The sequence below is a fragment of the Abramis brama genome (assembly GCF_963993115.1).
Source record: "Abramis brama genome assembly, chromosome: 7".
In the NCBI taxonomy this organism is placed as follows: Eukaryota; Metazoa; Chordata; class Actinopteri; order Cypriniformes; family Leuciscidae; genus Abramis; species Abramis brama.
Window position 1 is genome coordinate 26,530,480 of NC_139969.1, and position 17,030 is coordinate 26,547,509.

At 37.0% G+C, this 17,030-nt stretch overlaps 1 protein-coding gene across 7 annotated transcripts in view; it reads left to right on the forward strand.

Moving 5' to 3' along the window:
* The first annotated feature begins 5,983 nt into the window (after window positions 1-5,983).
* ptprfb (protein tyrosine phosphatase receptor type Fb) overlaps window positions 5,984-17,030 on the forward strand; it is a 196,713-nt gene continuing 185,666 nt past the window's right edge. For all 7 annotated transcript variants that reach the window (XM_084121072.1, XM_084121077.1, XM_084121073.1 and 4 more), the window contains exon 1: window positions 5,984-6,349. The gene's annotated coding sequence lies outside the window, so the exon portion shown is untranslated. The remainder of the gene's footprint in view (window positions 6,350-17,030) is intronic.

Consider the following 17,030-nt stretch of genomic DNA (forward strand, 5'->3'; position numbering starts at 1 on the left):
AAATGTAGGCTAATATACTGTCAATTACTAAGCTCAGATTCATCTTACCAGTTAAAATTTATACTGTGCTTTTGTAATTATTTATTTTTAATTTTGTGATTTTAACTTCTGCTTTAAAAAGCTTTTTTTAGATTGTGTTCTAATGTTCTTCTAATAATCATAAACATGTACTACAGCTGGCAAACAAAACCAGAGAGAAATGTATTCATAAATCTTTAAAACAATCTAATTAAATCTTGGGCACAAAACATTCAGCTGTAGTATATATATTGTATTTATCTATCTATATCTATATCTATAAATACAGTACATATATATATATATATATATATATATATATATGTATGTCTATATATATGTCTATATTGTCTAATTTATCATTGTAGCCTTATTTAAGTTGATTTTCTGTATACTGTGTATTTATTTTTGGACTAATAGTGGTTAATAAAGTCCAATAATGGTATTAGAGAGTGTCAGTGGTAATATCATTGTGTTCTTGTCGGTCAGTGTTAGAGGATCTGTGTAACAGCTGAGGCTTAGCCTGACAGTTAGCCTGCCCTGGACCAGGCTAGTTTCCCAGCATAAGTTGCCAGGGTAACTGAGTTTGAACTATTTTAAGTTTGCTTTATGAAACAGAATCCACCGACAATAAGTCTGACTAACCAAAATAAGCCGGGCTTGCATTCTAATCTTGTTTTATGGAACAACCCTCTGGTCATACAATATCTCAAGTTCCCCTAGACAATCATGTGCATCAGCTGTGCATATACAGTGATCCGTCCAAGAAGTTGTATTCTATGCTTCACTGATGTATGTATAACTATCTATTGGTAACAATTTTTTGGCTAGATAAAACCAACTTACTATTTTGGCCGAACCTAATTAAATGTTGACCAAACAAAGAGTTATCAACAGATATATCGGCATTCATGTCCACTATTATAAATATAGATGTATATACACTTTCCTTAATAAAATAACTTAAAAAAAGCAAGCGTATTGATTATATTCATCTTCATTTTGACAGAATTCATAAGGAGTATACACATTCAAAACGATAAAACTTTTTTTAAAATAAAAATTATTTTCATGATTTAATAATAATAATCTTTTGTCAGATCAACTTAGATAATTAATGTGGTTCAGATAACATAATATTTTGTGTTTCTATTTATTAAACCTTTTTAATTTTTTTTAAATTAAAATTCAATGAACTCATAATTTTAAGGCAACCAGGTAACTTACTTTTTTTAAGTTAAACCAACAATAAGTCTTTACAGTGCACTCTTATTATGTTCCACTTTAATTGCTATACACCAATCCACCTCCAATCTAATCACACTTATCAGTGGATCATACTTCTTATGGCAAAAAATGGCCACACCCCCTGGTATTCTGCCACATACTGTTCCCATACTTAAATCTGATGTAGATTCTCCCACACCATAAAAATCCTCATTAAAAAAATAAAAATTGTCTAGATCTTGTTTTGATAAAAAAGTCTCTTGTACACATACAATGTCCGCATACTCAGAGGCTTGTCAATAACAATGTGTTGCACTTTGTCACCAACACTGCGTCCCAAGTGCAGCCCACGTGAATATGATACTACTCTAAGGTTCATAAATCATATTCACAAATTCTGTAGCTCATACATATCGCCCACCTTATCATATTCAACAGTTACTTTAAAGGAACTATATCGGTTCAGAGTAGTATCCATCTTTTGACAAATCACGTTGGAGTTTAGCCTTCAAATAATTAGCCAGTGTGTCTGAGTCTAAATATCAAATTTTGTGGCAAAAACGCTCACCAACTTCGTCTTCACAGCTTGTATATTCCCCCTAGCACATGTTCCAACAATACCACCAGGCTTCTTCCCTTTGGGTTGGTTTGCACGGGGTTTAGGCCGCACATCAACGTTCTCACTCACATATTTCTGACGGCGACCCTCCTTCACCACTCGGCTCATTTACATTACCAAGTTACTTCTCGGTTCCACATCTGGTGTTCCTTCTGCAATTCCAGCAACCAGGGCTGAAGCTCCAAGCATCCACACCGTAGCACCCTCAAAGTTTCAACTTAGTGCCTCCTTTCCGATCCTGGAGGCAGCCGAACTCGCTCCATCCACATCAGGTTGCTCGCAAGCCGGGGACGCATGAGCCTCTGGCCCCTTGCTCTGCACCTCCTCGTTTACATGGGGAATATACGCATTCCCTCTGCCAAATCCAGGTTGTTCAATCACACACATTCGTTGATTTATATCCGCCATAACCACCCGAAGATCTTCACAGATAGTAGTTTGTACAGACATGGCTCGCTTCATTGCAGAAATATCCATGCTTAAACGCTCAATTTTCCCAAGCAGACAGGAAATATAAAGACTATTAAAAGTCACCGGTGGTAGTTCATCTAAATTATGTGACACAAAACGAGGGATGTTTTCACCGACCTCGTTAAGTAGTTTCAGACAACTCTTGACGTTGTTCACGTCCTTTTGCGGTCCCTTATGTGCTACATAGCGTTGAGTGGAATAGGACAGAGATCAAAGAGAACTTTCTCAATCCATTCCGACCCAAAGTGATTCACAGCCAATAAAATGATATCATCCTGATTCAAGGTTTTCATCTTGATAATAAGAAAGTTTAAAAATTCATCCTCCACTATGACTTGGCCATCAGTAGCTGTGTAAATCACTGATTTTGAGATTTACTCGCAGCACTCTGTGCGTTCTTGCTGCCATCCGCCATATTGGATTGCCAAAGTGTATATAACATATATACAGTATATATAACATCATTATATATACAGTATACTTGTTCCATATTAATAAGTAATACATACCTTGCATTTAATTTGATTCAATTTCATTCTCTTAAAATCAGCCAGTTAAAGATGATCCTCACTCCATTGTCATCTCTCAATTGAGCAGAGAAGCTGACTGACTTTCCACCTCAGCCACATCTTACACTCTTCTTCTGACATCTTCACTGCTGGGACATTCTAGCTTTGATTTCTTTTTTCAATAACACACCATCAAAGTCATATCTATATATATCTATTTTCTTCAACTTTTTCTAGCCCACCACTCCTCTCCTGTAATGTTCTCTAGCTCTCCATAGCTCTTGCATTACATTTTCTCTTCAACTAGAAAATGCCATTTATTATTATTATAGAAATGTAGATTTAAATGTTTAATTCTATGTAAAAGAATATTATTCACTTGGTTCTTGATATGTTCTTCCTCTCATGTTGCTTTAAATTAGCCACCATCAACAAACTACAGACAATACTACAATATTATTCTAGCACTCTCTGGAATACTTGATTCTGATTGGTCAATCACAGCATTCTGCTGTCAAATATGTTTTGTATAACTATAATGATGTTAAATGACCGTTGTTCAGGGTAGGGTATTTTCTACATATTTGTTATTTTAATGGCAGTCATCAATCGGTGGTCTCTTGCTTCTCACTTCACAAAAAAGTAGTCATGTAACAAGTGAGAAATGTCAGCAGGTTGCTGCCAAAAAATAAATGATTACTCTGAATTGGCACCCAGTGACGGCCTTCAAATTCATAGCTAGGAAGAACATTTGCAGCAGAAAGTCTAAAAACAGCAACTGTGTGTATACTGTCATGGTTATACTAACACAGTTTTTATTCTTAAAATGTCCCAAACTATTAGATAAAGGGATCCTCCATCCTACCGACGGCTTTCTCAGGGGAGCAAATCCCACTAGATGGAATTGATTAATATTTCACATTTCAAAATCACCAACAGTACATCTTAATCCCGAGGTGTGGCAGCCCTTACCTCTCAAGAGGATTGTGCTTTCCATTTCATAGCCAGCTTATACTGGTTCAGCTACTGCAGGGGAATTTCTGAGAGGTCACCAAAACACACCCATAGCCGGACCGGAGTGCTGAAACGCAAATGCGGCTTTGTTATTTTAAAACCATTATGCTATATGATAAATCTGGCAGACATTTACGCACAGATATGTATGATGATGCCACCATTGTAATATATGCTGCCTGCACAGGACACACACTGTAGAAGCCCCTGCTTGAGACTTGACCTTGGCTGTATTTTCCTCAAGAATTGTATGCATTTTTCATGTTGATCCACTAAATTCAGCGGACGAAAAATAAGAGTTTCCTTCCATTTTCTGCAAGCTACATTATATATTTTACTGGTCATATTTTTGCAACCCATTTTTTCAACAAATGGATAGGCCTACTATAAAACCCGCTGAAATTACTCTGCCTTGAATTAAAAGAACGTGTAATGGATTCCTTTCAGAAATGTGTCAGACTAATGTCAAATCCATTATTTACTTTCTCCTACTTCAGAATTTGGAACTCGGCAACTGAGAACTGAGAACAGATTAATATCTGAGAGTAAAATCTGGCCAAAAATAAGGTTAAATGCATCCAGTTGCACATGATATGTTTCTTTATATCAAGTAATGGGAAGTAATCTTTCTTTTAATGTAATGGAAAATTATTCTCGCCACCTCCATAGTGTGGATTTTAAGGGATATATATATATATATATATTCTTCCTATATATATATCCCTTAAAATCCACACTATGGAGGTGGCGAGAATCCCTGTATAATAACTATTTTATATATTCTATTTTATATATATTTTATAGAATATATTAAATAGTTATTATACAGGGATTCATTAAATAATTAAAGACACCATGAAATCAGAATTGACAATTCTTATTATTTTTTTTTATGGAATATTGCAGTATTTATAGTTTTTATTATAAATGATTTATCAATGGACATCCTTTTTTTTTTATTTTTTTTTTTTTTTATTCACGTGCTCTCATAATATTTAATCAAAATAACTTGCCCTCTGTCTTGCAGTGACATCTCGGCTGTGTCCGAAATCACCCCTATACCCTTAAATACGTCACTGTTTTAGGGGACAGCCATTTGTAACCATTCGGTGTCCGAAAAGCATAGTGGATGTTATCGAGTGCACTCATTCAATCCCACAATGCACCGCAATAACGAGTGTACAACCGATGTACACTCAACGACTAGAGAATACCCATAATGCACTGTGGCGGTTGTGCCAAATTTATTCCTGGTTCTCACCAGAAGATGACGCCCACAGGTGAATCATCCATCCATCCATTTTCCAAACCGCTGGTCCAATGTGGCTACAGCGTAATATCATACAAGTATACATTCCTTTAAATTAATGATTAAATTGTTTAGTTTAGGTTTATACATGTTATTTTCCATGACAGAGTTCAAGATAAATCTTTTCATTACTACTGGAGCTGCCAGTATGCTATGTTTCAAATGATTATTAAACAGCAAGCACAAACTATGCAAAACCGTCCAAATTCACTCACTCTGTTTCATTCAGTCCCTAAAGTGAACTATATTAGTGGAGTAATGTAAAGAATAGTGAAAGAGGGTATGGAGGCGGTTTTGAACACAGCCCTTTCCTCTGATGAAGCGCTATCAAATCCCGCTCTATAGGTTAAAAAAACAACAAGATTTTTTATTCAAGAACCCGGTTTACACGGACATCACAAATGGGGAAGAAGACGATAGCAATTAACTTTCGTCTCAAGACGAATTAATTTAAATCTATATTTTTTAATTATGCTTTATTGTTTTAGTTGTTACTTTTAAGTTAAATAATGTAACATTCAATTAATTATGTTTTAATATGCGATTCATAATTTGGCCACGGTCAACTTCAATAAACTGACTGTTGTTATTTATAAAGAGTTTTTGTGTAAAAGGTCTGGGCTGGGCTGATGGATATTGTTGTGTAATATAATATATTAAAATTATTACATATATTCTTTGATTAATGTATTCTATTTAGGTTAAACCCCACTAAATACCTCTGTTCTCATAAAGCAGCAACCACACTAATCTAAACGGAGACTAATCTAACCGACTCGCGAGCGGCCGAATGGTCACGAATGTTTCCGAAAATGCGCACGAGCAACCTGTAAAGCAGGCAGAGAGAGAGAGAGAGAGACAGCGACAGCGTGATAGAGGGGACGGCAGAGCAGCAGCAGTGTCTCCGACCGCTCTGGAGCACAAGTCCGTGAGACACAAACTCTGGATTCACAACAATAGAAGCTTTTACACTCTACCGTAGTTATAGCAACCAATCCAGTCTCAATAACGGGATTATAACGGCCGCGTGGCACATTAGTAGAGGAAGAGTCGTTACTCTGTGAAATCAAAGAATTTTCCAGCCGATTTAAAAGTGGATTTGTACGTGGCCAACTGAACCGGGTGAAACGAGCGGTTGCCGTGCACGGAAAGAAATGCAAACCGCGGCGGAACGGAGAGACGGTGAGTTCAAAGCGTTTCTCTGTTCACTCGGTCTTGTTCACGACACTTGTTTTGCGTAAAGCGGTACTTTTAAGGTGATTATTGTTTGCATTAAAGAGAAGCTTCTCAGCCACGAGGTTTGGAGTGCTCGCGAAATTCTAGTAATTCTCAGAGAGAAACTAACGGGTGAGTTGACGTCGGCTAAGCTAGTGCACTAGCTAACCGACCGATTAAAAAACTTGCATATCTTTAATTTAGGGTGGTTTTCTCAAAGGGCAAGTGCAAATGAGTTCATCTCCTAGCACAGCAAGTTATAAGTAATGACTGACCATATTTTGTCGCTGTAACTCTCATTTTAGTGCCTCGTGGTCCCAATTTCTTGTTAAGAAGCGTTTGATGAGGATCAAGTGCAGGGCGCAATGTAGTTCTGTCATGTAAACGAACCAGACAATGATGTAGCTGAACTCTTGACCACAGGTAATCTATAATGCACAGCGCATATTCTCTGGTAAAATGCGTTAACGTACAGAGCAAGTGTCGCGGGACATTCTTCTATTAGCGAGCTCACTTCTCCAAAGATGCTTTTTCTTATGTAAAATATGCCATATATTAATGTTGTGCAATCGTGTCAATGTTTTTATTTTATTTTATTTTGGTATGCATATAATATTTGAAATGGTTCAATCGGGTGTGATTATGAAAAAGGCGTAAAGAAATTAATTCCAAACACGTACATGGAGATTTAGTAAATTTTTAAAAAGATGCCTCCGTCTGTGAGTGATCCGTGCATATTTTGAAACGCACATTCATTATACAAACATATATATATATTTTTTTTTTCTTCAGTTTTTTTACCCAAAACGTAGCCGTATGCTGCCTTTAAAGTCGATGTCTGCTGAGGTCAGTATTTCCAATGGCATTATAATCAAACATCGCTACAACGCAATGAGTTTTATTTTACGTTTCCAAATCATAATATTTTACAGTGCAGTTCAAACCAACTCTTATATCCACACCGCTCTGTTAGAAAGTATTATTTGACCTGTTTTGGATATATTTTTGGTGGGACTTTAAAAAAATGTGTCAGTGAGATTTACATGAGAAGTAAAGCTCACGCGCCTCAAAACGCTGATCAGTCAAACATTAAAATCCTGTCATTTACTCATAAATGTAAAACAGAGGGTGATGTTTGGCAGAATGGCATTCTATTCACTTTCACTGCATATTTTCTGTGTGTCAGTCAAGACATTGTGCCTTACAGCTCCTGTTGTGGAAGAAAGGAAGTCCTGCAGGTTTACAACAACATGAGGGTGAATAAATGATGATAGACTTAATTTTTGAGTGAACTGTTCCCTTAACATCACTCATGCAGTGGGGCTCCAGCAGAACAATACCACTCTTGTTATATGCTATAAACATTATGCATTATTTGTTACGCCGGTTTTGTTGCCCTTTCCCAGGTCCTTCTACACAGCAATTCTGTCCGTCAGGAGTTAGCCTATTTTAAGAATGGAGCCTACATACATGACCATACGCGAACACTGCGGGTGAGGGTTTCAACCATCCAGAGTTTTATGTATTAAAAACAAACAAACAAAAGAGCATAAGTTAAGAATTTCAAAGTGCACATGAAGCATCTCAGCAATATCAAATGATCTGGAAAAGCTCAAGAGCAAGTTTCGTGCAATTGCATCAGAAGTCTGAAGTAATTTGACCAGGGACAACATCATTTTCTTGACCCTGCGCAATCTTCTGGTACTACTGTACGTTCAGTTCATGTAATTAGTTTAATATTCTGTCAGTTCTGGTTTTGTTCATAAAGACAGAACGACTCCTGAGGCTAACGGCTTGCTGGAGAAAATTTGTGCTCTATATTTTGACTGGCATTAAGATGAACTGATAACATCACACTTGTGATTGGATCACAGGCACTAATTTGTTGATTTGCTGAATCATTGGATGAATTTCAGATGCAGCCGATCATTGTGACCTGCTAAAATAAAATATAATTAAAGCATTGTGCCTGAAAAGGATTTTCTGGATTCTGGATGTACCTTGTCATAGCAGCCGTCATTAATTAATGAGCATAAAACCGTTGGAGATGCCCTTTAAGCAAGATATACAGTTGTTTAGTGGATCTTAGTATTTCTAGCTGTTTTGTTTGTGTCAGTATAATTTGGTGCCTTCCTCTTTCACCCTCTTACCTACTTCATTCTGGCAGAGGGAACTAATTGGCACGTTTGAAATGCCCGGCCCTCTGTTGCCACATGCTGAAAAGCCACTTGGTGCAAACTTCCCCCTTGCTGACGCTGTCTTATGATTTCCATGTGCGCTGAATTTGGGTAATTTCAGGGCCTGGGCTCTAATGAGAGATTTTATTTCTGTAGTGCATCGGTTGTGGTGTCGGGGATCAACATTTATAGGACTCATATCTGGGAACTGAAAGTCTCTTGGACTTCTCAGTGGTACATTGGGCTCTGGCATGGGAACATGCATTTTTTATTTATTTAAACAATTCAGCCTAGTCAACACTTTTTTTTTAGGAGTCCCGTGGCACAGTCAGTGTGGTCGAATTTTTTTGTTTGTTTTAGAAGTTTTTAGAAGATCCGTTGTTTGCTAATTGCTATAGTTTCGTTCAGTCTAAGAAGGTCATGAGCACCTGAATAAAAGACAAAGCTTTGACTAGACTTAGGGGCTGTTTACACGACAACGTTTTCGACTAAAAACTAAAAACATTTTTGTATGCGTTTTGGCCGTTCATTTACATGATGACAATGGTGTTTTGGGGGCCTGAAAATGCAAACCTTTGGAAATGGGTTTCAAAGTGCAAGTTTTTGAAAACAATATTGTTATTATCTTTGTGTAAACTACAAAAATGCGAATTTGTGAAAACGGTGACGTCATGTGCATGCATATTACCAGTTCCGTCTACAGGCGCGTAGTGTTTCTTTACAAAGTGACATCGCCTGACATACAATACAATACAGGCGCTTTTAATTGTTTTCGCGGATCGTCGAAACGGTCTTTTTGTCCTTCAGGGGTTTATTTTTTACTCTAAAGCTGGAATTTTCAAATTTTGTTGCCACAGATTTCCAAATATGGTGATTTTTTTTTTTTTTGTGTGCTTGACCCCCTTGTATATAAAGACAACTACCGTTATTGTAATGTGGGCTAATACCTATTTATACTATTAGAAATATATGCAGAATATTACCTGGACAAATGTAATTTCTATGAAGTTGACATTATATCCTTTTTTGAGTACTGTTACTATAGACCTGAAACAATTAAAAAATATTCTAGAAAATAATTTTAAAGAATCATTCTAAAAATAAAAATTTTGTTTTCTCTTTAGAAAGCAGTAATGTCTTTGTATTATGTTTGTTGTTGTTATAATGATGTCAAAATTAATGCTTAGCCTATAACTTAAAATATTTGTATTTTGGAAGTAAAACTTTTGTCTTATTGCCTTTAACTTCCATACTGTGTGTCTCCATGTGATGTTTGGTAAAAGCCATCAAACAAGGAGCAATTCAAGGCTTTAAAAAATTATGTCAGGTTTCAAAATGAATAGCGAGGCATTGATCTTAAATACTTGCTTAAATGCTTTGGAATACCGATTTGGAATGACATGAGAGTGAGTAAACTATGACCGAATTTTCATTTTTGAGTGAACTTGCCTATTCCTTTAAAGTGACTATCATGTACACTTCACTGATGGCCTTGTAGCTCGGCGTTTCGTGTATGGGTTCAGTTGCTCACTTTTTGGAACCCTATATGACCCTACGAATACCAGTTGGATGTCAGCCATTGTGTTTGCTGTAGTACCCAAGTCGCTGTCATTGAAATTGCTAAGTTTACATATTTCTCAGACTCTTCTGTGTTTAGAGAACTGAGAAGTAGCTTAGTGTCTGGAAGCTAATTCTGCAGTAATTTGGCTGCTGATTGAAAACAGGTTCTCCATTAGTGGGCCTGCTGGTGGCATTATAAACCATTTACACCACAGTTTTATGGGACATCTCCATTTAACGAAAAGTGGAAACAGACTTTTGCCAAGAAATGGCCCATACCCTTTATAAGAACAGTGAATAAGGCTATTTTGATGTGCCCCCCATCTTTTCAGTTTTACATTATTTGCTTAAGTTACAGCTTTGATGGTTTGTGCTGAGAGGTAATTGCTCTGCCCTGATTTATTTTCAACCCTATTTGAGCAAAGAAAGAGGCCTTACTGTGCAAGCTGTTCTTTTGAAAACCTGCCCTGATATTTATTTCCAGCTTGTTTACAGGTGAAAGCCTATTCTTTTGACGCTTGTTTATATTGGTGCTTACAGAATACAGAGTCTGATTTTTGACTGTTATTCAATGGTTGACACAGTACAACTAAAATATGACCCCTTTAATGTCTCATGCTATGACTTGACGGTATGACAGTATAGGAATATTGACCGTTAGAGAAGCGTGTTCACAAAAAGCTGTGTCTCAGTGATTTCAACCACATAATGTTTATTTTAGGTTTCAGACATTTAAATACACAACCACTAGCAAAACCATACATTTATAGCTTGTAGGCTAAACACACACTGATGTCTATGGAAGCAGCGAAAACAATCATTTCAGTTATAAATTGACGAGGTGTTATATTCATATCAGATACACATTGTGTACGTAACTATAGCGTTTACTCTATTTTTCTCCCACTTCACCGGCCACTTAGCTACTATTTTGGTAGAAGTGTATGAATTTACATGTTGTAAATCAAATTAGAATCGATCTTTGCATTGGGTCTTAAGTGACAGCAGCCTAATATTCCTGTATGTTGTTAATCAAACAACAAAAGGAATAACTTGACTGAATAACTTTCCTAACTTAAATATGGATAAATCTATTAAATAATAAATGTAATTTATACTGTGAAGACTATGCAGTGTTATTTTACATTTGATTACTTTATTAAATTAGCCGTTAGCCTTGAAAACTACTGTTAGACCTTCCTGAAAAGCACTGATTATTTAGTCTATCTTTGTTCTGTTGTTTATTTGGGCTATTGCTTGCAGTTTGATTATATGATAAACTTTCACTCTGATTTTTAAACTTTGCAATTAATCCGTGATCCAAATGTGTACCAAACCGTGGGGCCTCATCCGTACGGATTACGGATCAACAACGATCCGTTTAACCCCTATCTAGATGTTATTGGATATTTAGCCAGTAGCCTATATTTAATTGTGCAAGCTCATTTTACCTTATTTTTTTCTTTTAAAGCACAAATAAAACACTGTTAGCCTAAATATATCTTAATATGAATATTCATTTTTCACACTGTACATTATAATGTTGTCATCAGGGTCCGAAATTAACTTTTTGGCTCACCTGCCACGGGGACTGGTAGATGAAAGAATCCACCAGCCAAGCATATTTTTTACCGGCCAAAATAATAAACAGCCTTTTTTTTTTGTCACATATACATTCATTTCAGTACTTTTAATTGAGATAATAAGGTATGCCTATTATGTTGAATACAAACATAAAAAATTGTCCAGAGCACCCGCCAGTGTGGCGGATAGCCTTTTGAGATTTACTCGCCAAACAGAAAATCTACCCGCATTTGGCGCTTGGCGGGTGTTAATTTCGGACCCTGGTTGTGATGCTCAAATTTAAAATTGATTTGCTTGTGACAAAGTATATATAATTTTTATTTTTGTGATTTATCTGTAATCTGTTATAACATACCTAATGTATCATCCAGAACTGTAATATTGGTGCATCTCTAGATCTTACTCCTACCATAATAGGATTCTGCTCATGCTGCCCATCCCTAGCCGTTGCAGTGCACCAATGACGCTACAGGCCATGTCCAGTTTGTGATTTTGCGTGTGATTTATTAGATTAGCGAGTTAGTCACCGGGCCCCCGTCACCATTGTGGTGGCTCTATTAGGCAGAAAGACGTGTCCAAGGCACGATTACTGCCAGCGAGTCGTGTGAAGGTGACCTCCACCTCCATACCCTAATCCAAACACGCAGACATACGTGCACCGGTTCCCTCGATGTCTTTGTTGATTCTCTTCTTGCTACTCTTTTCTGTCACCTCAATTTTCAATAATCCAATAAAGTCAGCCGGCCGCTTGTCATATTGACATGCATGTGGTTCTGTGCGTTGTCACTCGAAGATGAATGTAGAGGGGAGTTGTGAGGCGCTGTACTGATAGGGAGGATTCCTTAACGTTTATGCAACATTAATGGCCTTATGTGTTTAACAATTAAACAATTTGCTGTGGGCTCCTTTTGAATATTGATAAGGGAGGCTATTTTGCAGCTCTGTTTAGAGAACTGGGATGTGCAGTTGTTGTGGTTTGGGTGGGTTCACTGTCAAACAGTGGTTTGGATTGCATTGCTTGTTTGTTTTTTTAAGCGTAAGTGTGGCAGCGGAGTTAAGATAGTGTTCGTAAAACCATATAACATTAAATGGAGGACAGTTTTGTCAAATAGGACAGAACCATTTAAATGGGAGGAGATGTTCTACTTGTGGAAATATGAATGGGAAAAATCATATGGTAGCTGTGGGAATGGAAAGTCCTGCCTTTTAGTTAAAAGGGTTTTACCCTATTGATAGTTTGGTTATTCTATCTAGACCAGTGGTTCTTAAACTTTTTGCCTCAATATTCCCCCCAGTACTCTGATTTCTGCTATAATAATGACAAAGCTGCTTGTTTTCAGATTGTACTGACATTACATTAACCATGATTTGTTTTGTGGAGTTTCAAGAGCTGTATGCTCTTCAATAAAATAACTGATTGTAGTTTGCATCTTAATTGTGCTTTTTTTGTATTTAATTTAGATTATTTTAATATATTAATTGTATTTAGGCTATTCATTAAAATATATATTTGCATTTATTATAATATTGGGACCAACCTTCCAAGAGCATTTCATGTCTTTCAGTTGCTAGGGTTGCTATTATTTTTATTGAATTTTCTTTTTGAATATTTTTTTTATTCAAAAGTACCCACCCGCAAGTCTTTGAAATTCTGGTCTCTATATATGAGCCGGGTCCATATGGGTTCACTTTATTTTAAGGTGACGCAGTTACACGTTGCTACATACTATAAGTAATAAAAGTAAATTATGCATAATTACAAGTAACTAACCCTATATCAAACCCTAACCGTAACTGTATTGTAAGTACATGTCATGTGGTTAATTAATATTACTCAGTACTTATTTAAGTACAATGTAACTATATCACCTTAAAATAAAGTGTAACTGACTCCAGGTAGGAATGATAAATCCAGTCTAGTGATGCACCGATCAAACTGCCAGGGTCTGGTATTGGCCGATTGTCTTGAACAAAAAAACAAACAAAAAAAGTAGATTTTTGTTTGTATATGCTGTCAGCAAAAATCGGTATCGGCAGGTCACACAAATCGGAATTGACCAAGAAAAATTGCAATCGGTGCATCTCTAGTCCAGTCATTTAATGACTTCCCCATGTATGGGCACTAATATAACTGTCCCTAAGAAATAATCAAATACCTTCAAACTGGACGCCTTACAGTTGTTGTTCAGACCCGGAGTTATTGTGGTGTTTGCTTGATTAATCAATTGGTATTCACGATGTAAGTATGGTTTAGCGTAGTAATTGGGCATAATTGCAGACTCCAAGCTTCAAATCAAAAGGTCAGCACTGACCAGCTGGGCTGAAACAAATCTGTGTCTGTTTTGAATTTAGCGAACATTGTTTTTTTTTGCTCAGCAAAAAATACCTCCACTAGCACTTTCTCCTTTCTCTGGATAGTCACTCTGGAGTGAACTGTGGAATATTCTCAATTCATCCTGACTGAATGCTGAAAACAAGTCAGTTTTTTTGTCAGCCATTATAGACAAAAATCTTCCACAAAGCATACAGCAACTGCTTCAGTAGTGTTGAAGGGAGCTAGGTGTTGCCTTAAGCTGTTTTACAGGGTTTGGACAGGGTTTGTAGGTTTGGATGGAAATAGTGGGGTTTTTTTTGGAGTCCCACTGAGGGCGGTCCAGACTGTATCACGAGGACAAGAGGAAGCAGCATGCGGGAGAACGGGAAGATGCCGTTCTGGCGCTTCATCTTCCCACTGGTGTGCCAGATGGAGAAGACAGGGGGAGTCCTGGCATAGAGGGGGTGCTGGTGTCTGCCCAACTGTCACAGAAGGACTCCCCCCTCATCCAAACTGTGTCTGTCCTCTGGACAAAGAAGAGACCATTTAAACAGAAAATGGCAACTGTGGCAAAATGATGCATGTTTTTTTGTACAAATTTGTATTGAAAGACTGAGCTCTGCATAAACTCATTGCCTTTGAATATGTGAATGACCACCACTGTTTTCCTTTCCTAGTTTAATTGAACTATATATTATTTTTGCATCAAGGCCATAGTGAACTAATGGTCCAAATGGGCCAGCAGGTAAAACCAGATAAAGAAAGAGCAACTTGCTTACTAGTGAAAGAACGTTTCAAGCCAAGACATGATTTAAATGCTTTGTGTTGTCTTTCACTCTGTAATTACTGCAATGGGCTTGCATACAGCCAAGACTTTATGGATTGCACTGATGAAATTAAGCTACTGTCAGAATCACTTCATAAATCGCAAGTGATGTTGTGGTCAAACTGTAAAGCAATAAGAAACACATGAAGACTCTGTCAGAATCTTGTTCCTGGGATGTCTGTATGCCAGTATGTTTTTCCCACAGTACACTGGAATGTAATTATTCAACCGATAATCGGTTTTACTGATATTTTCCCCCATATTTAAGCATTTTTCATAATCGGGTATCGGTTTTGTTATATCGAATTCACCGATAAATGGTGCCATCTTGTGGGCTCTGCGTCTGAGGGGAGATTAGTCAACAAAGGTATAATACCTTCCTTAATTAGTAAACTTTAAACATAATGGCCATTAATGCACAAATGAGATATGTTACATGTTTGATATGTCGGCCTAGTTTAAACTTGGCGCTAATAAATAGAGAAGATCTCATAGAGTCATGTAATCAATCGTAACTTTACATCTACTCAGGCTTGCCACATAACCATAATAGTATATAAAATATATCTCAGGGCTCGATATTAAGCCTTTACATGTGCTTGTCCTTCGAACAAGTAAATCGGTCATTCACTTGTCCAAGTAAAAAATTAGCTTGTCCAGAAAAAGTTTTTTTTTTTGTAAATATAATTTATTCTGAAGCAATATTCTCATCAGTGTTCAGTCAGCTTTGACGTATTCAAATCTGCATATTTAGGCTATGATATTTTAACCTTTTTAAAGAGCGTTTGTCCCTAATCGTTAGCCTGGCTAACGTCAGACCACTTTCTCTTTGAGACGTGGTCTGGGAACTACATGTTCATTTTCTCGTATTTGAGGCGTGGTTTACGAATGCCCAGAGCCGTTTATTGGGCCCTACAAATGTCTATCAAATGCGCCTGTACGTAGCTCATAGCCAATCGTTTCAATTATACCAGATGACGTATGTAGAGCGACAGATATTCAACGAAGAAGACGACGATGGGTCAGAGATTTATGTGTACACCAGAGTCCTGCACGGGTCCGATTTTGTAAATCCGCACCCACCCGTACCCGCAGTGCTTAAAACAACACCCGACCCATTTCCCGACAGCAGCACTAATTAAAATCTGCACCCGACCCGCTTAAAATAGAACCGACACCCGACCCGCACCCGAAATAAAATCAGTTTAGACTATCACATTATAGACACACTTACAAAAATGTTTATTGCCAGGTAGAGCCCGACCGATATGGATTTTTGGGCGCCGATGCCGATACCGATAAAAAAAAGCCAGATACCGATATATCGGCCGATATTATTTATGTATATATTATAATACAGTAGCAATATTATTTATGTGTATTACAGTAAGTTTGGACACACTTTCCAATTGGTGTGTACAAACTTTTGATGGGTACTGTATATAGAATACACAGTATAAACAGAATAAATATATAAACGTTTTGCAATGATCACTCAAATGTGGTGATCAAACACTTGTGTGACAAAGATATGTAATGGAGGCAGGGTGAATGATAGAATGAGAATTTGAGCTGTAACCAAACTAGTTTGCATTGCATTTTATATTATATTATATTCTAAATACTGTTGCATAATCTTCACTAACGACTTTGTCTTTTAATTTAGTCACATTATTTAAAACATAACTTGTATCAATAAATATATCAAAAGTGTCACTGACAAAACCTTATCTTCTATTTTTAATCTTAATTTCTCTAATATCTACCAGTGGAGGAAGAACTCAGATCTTTTTAGTAAAGTAAAATTAATAATATCATAATGAAAACGTTTATAATTACATATGTACAGTAGTTTTATACTATTTTAAATAAGTAGTAAGCAAAATGTACTAAACGTGAAACTAGGCTATAGGGCTGGACCCGAATATTTGAATATTCGTTCGGTGGGTTGGTATTCGATTTGAAAATTTTACATTCGTTTTTTTTTTCACATCTGGGATCCCCCGCGAAACGGTTCTCATTCGCGCTTGAATAAGGCCGGCGACACACTGACTGCGTGGCATGGCCGTTTTTATTTCGGCTCCCATGTTAACAGGTTGGAGTTTGCACACTGCCTGCGTGAGACACGTCTCTCAGGCGCAGCTCGAGCCACGCGGAAAACGCATGCATGCTAGAAATAGAACTGAC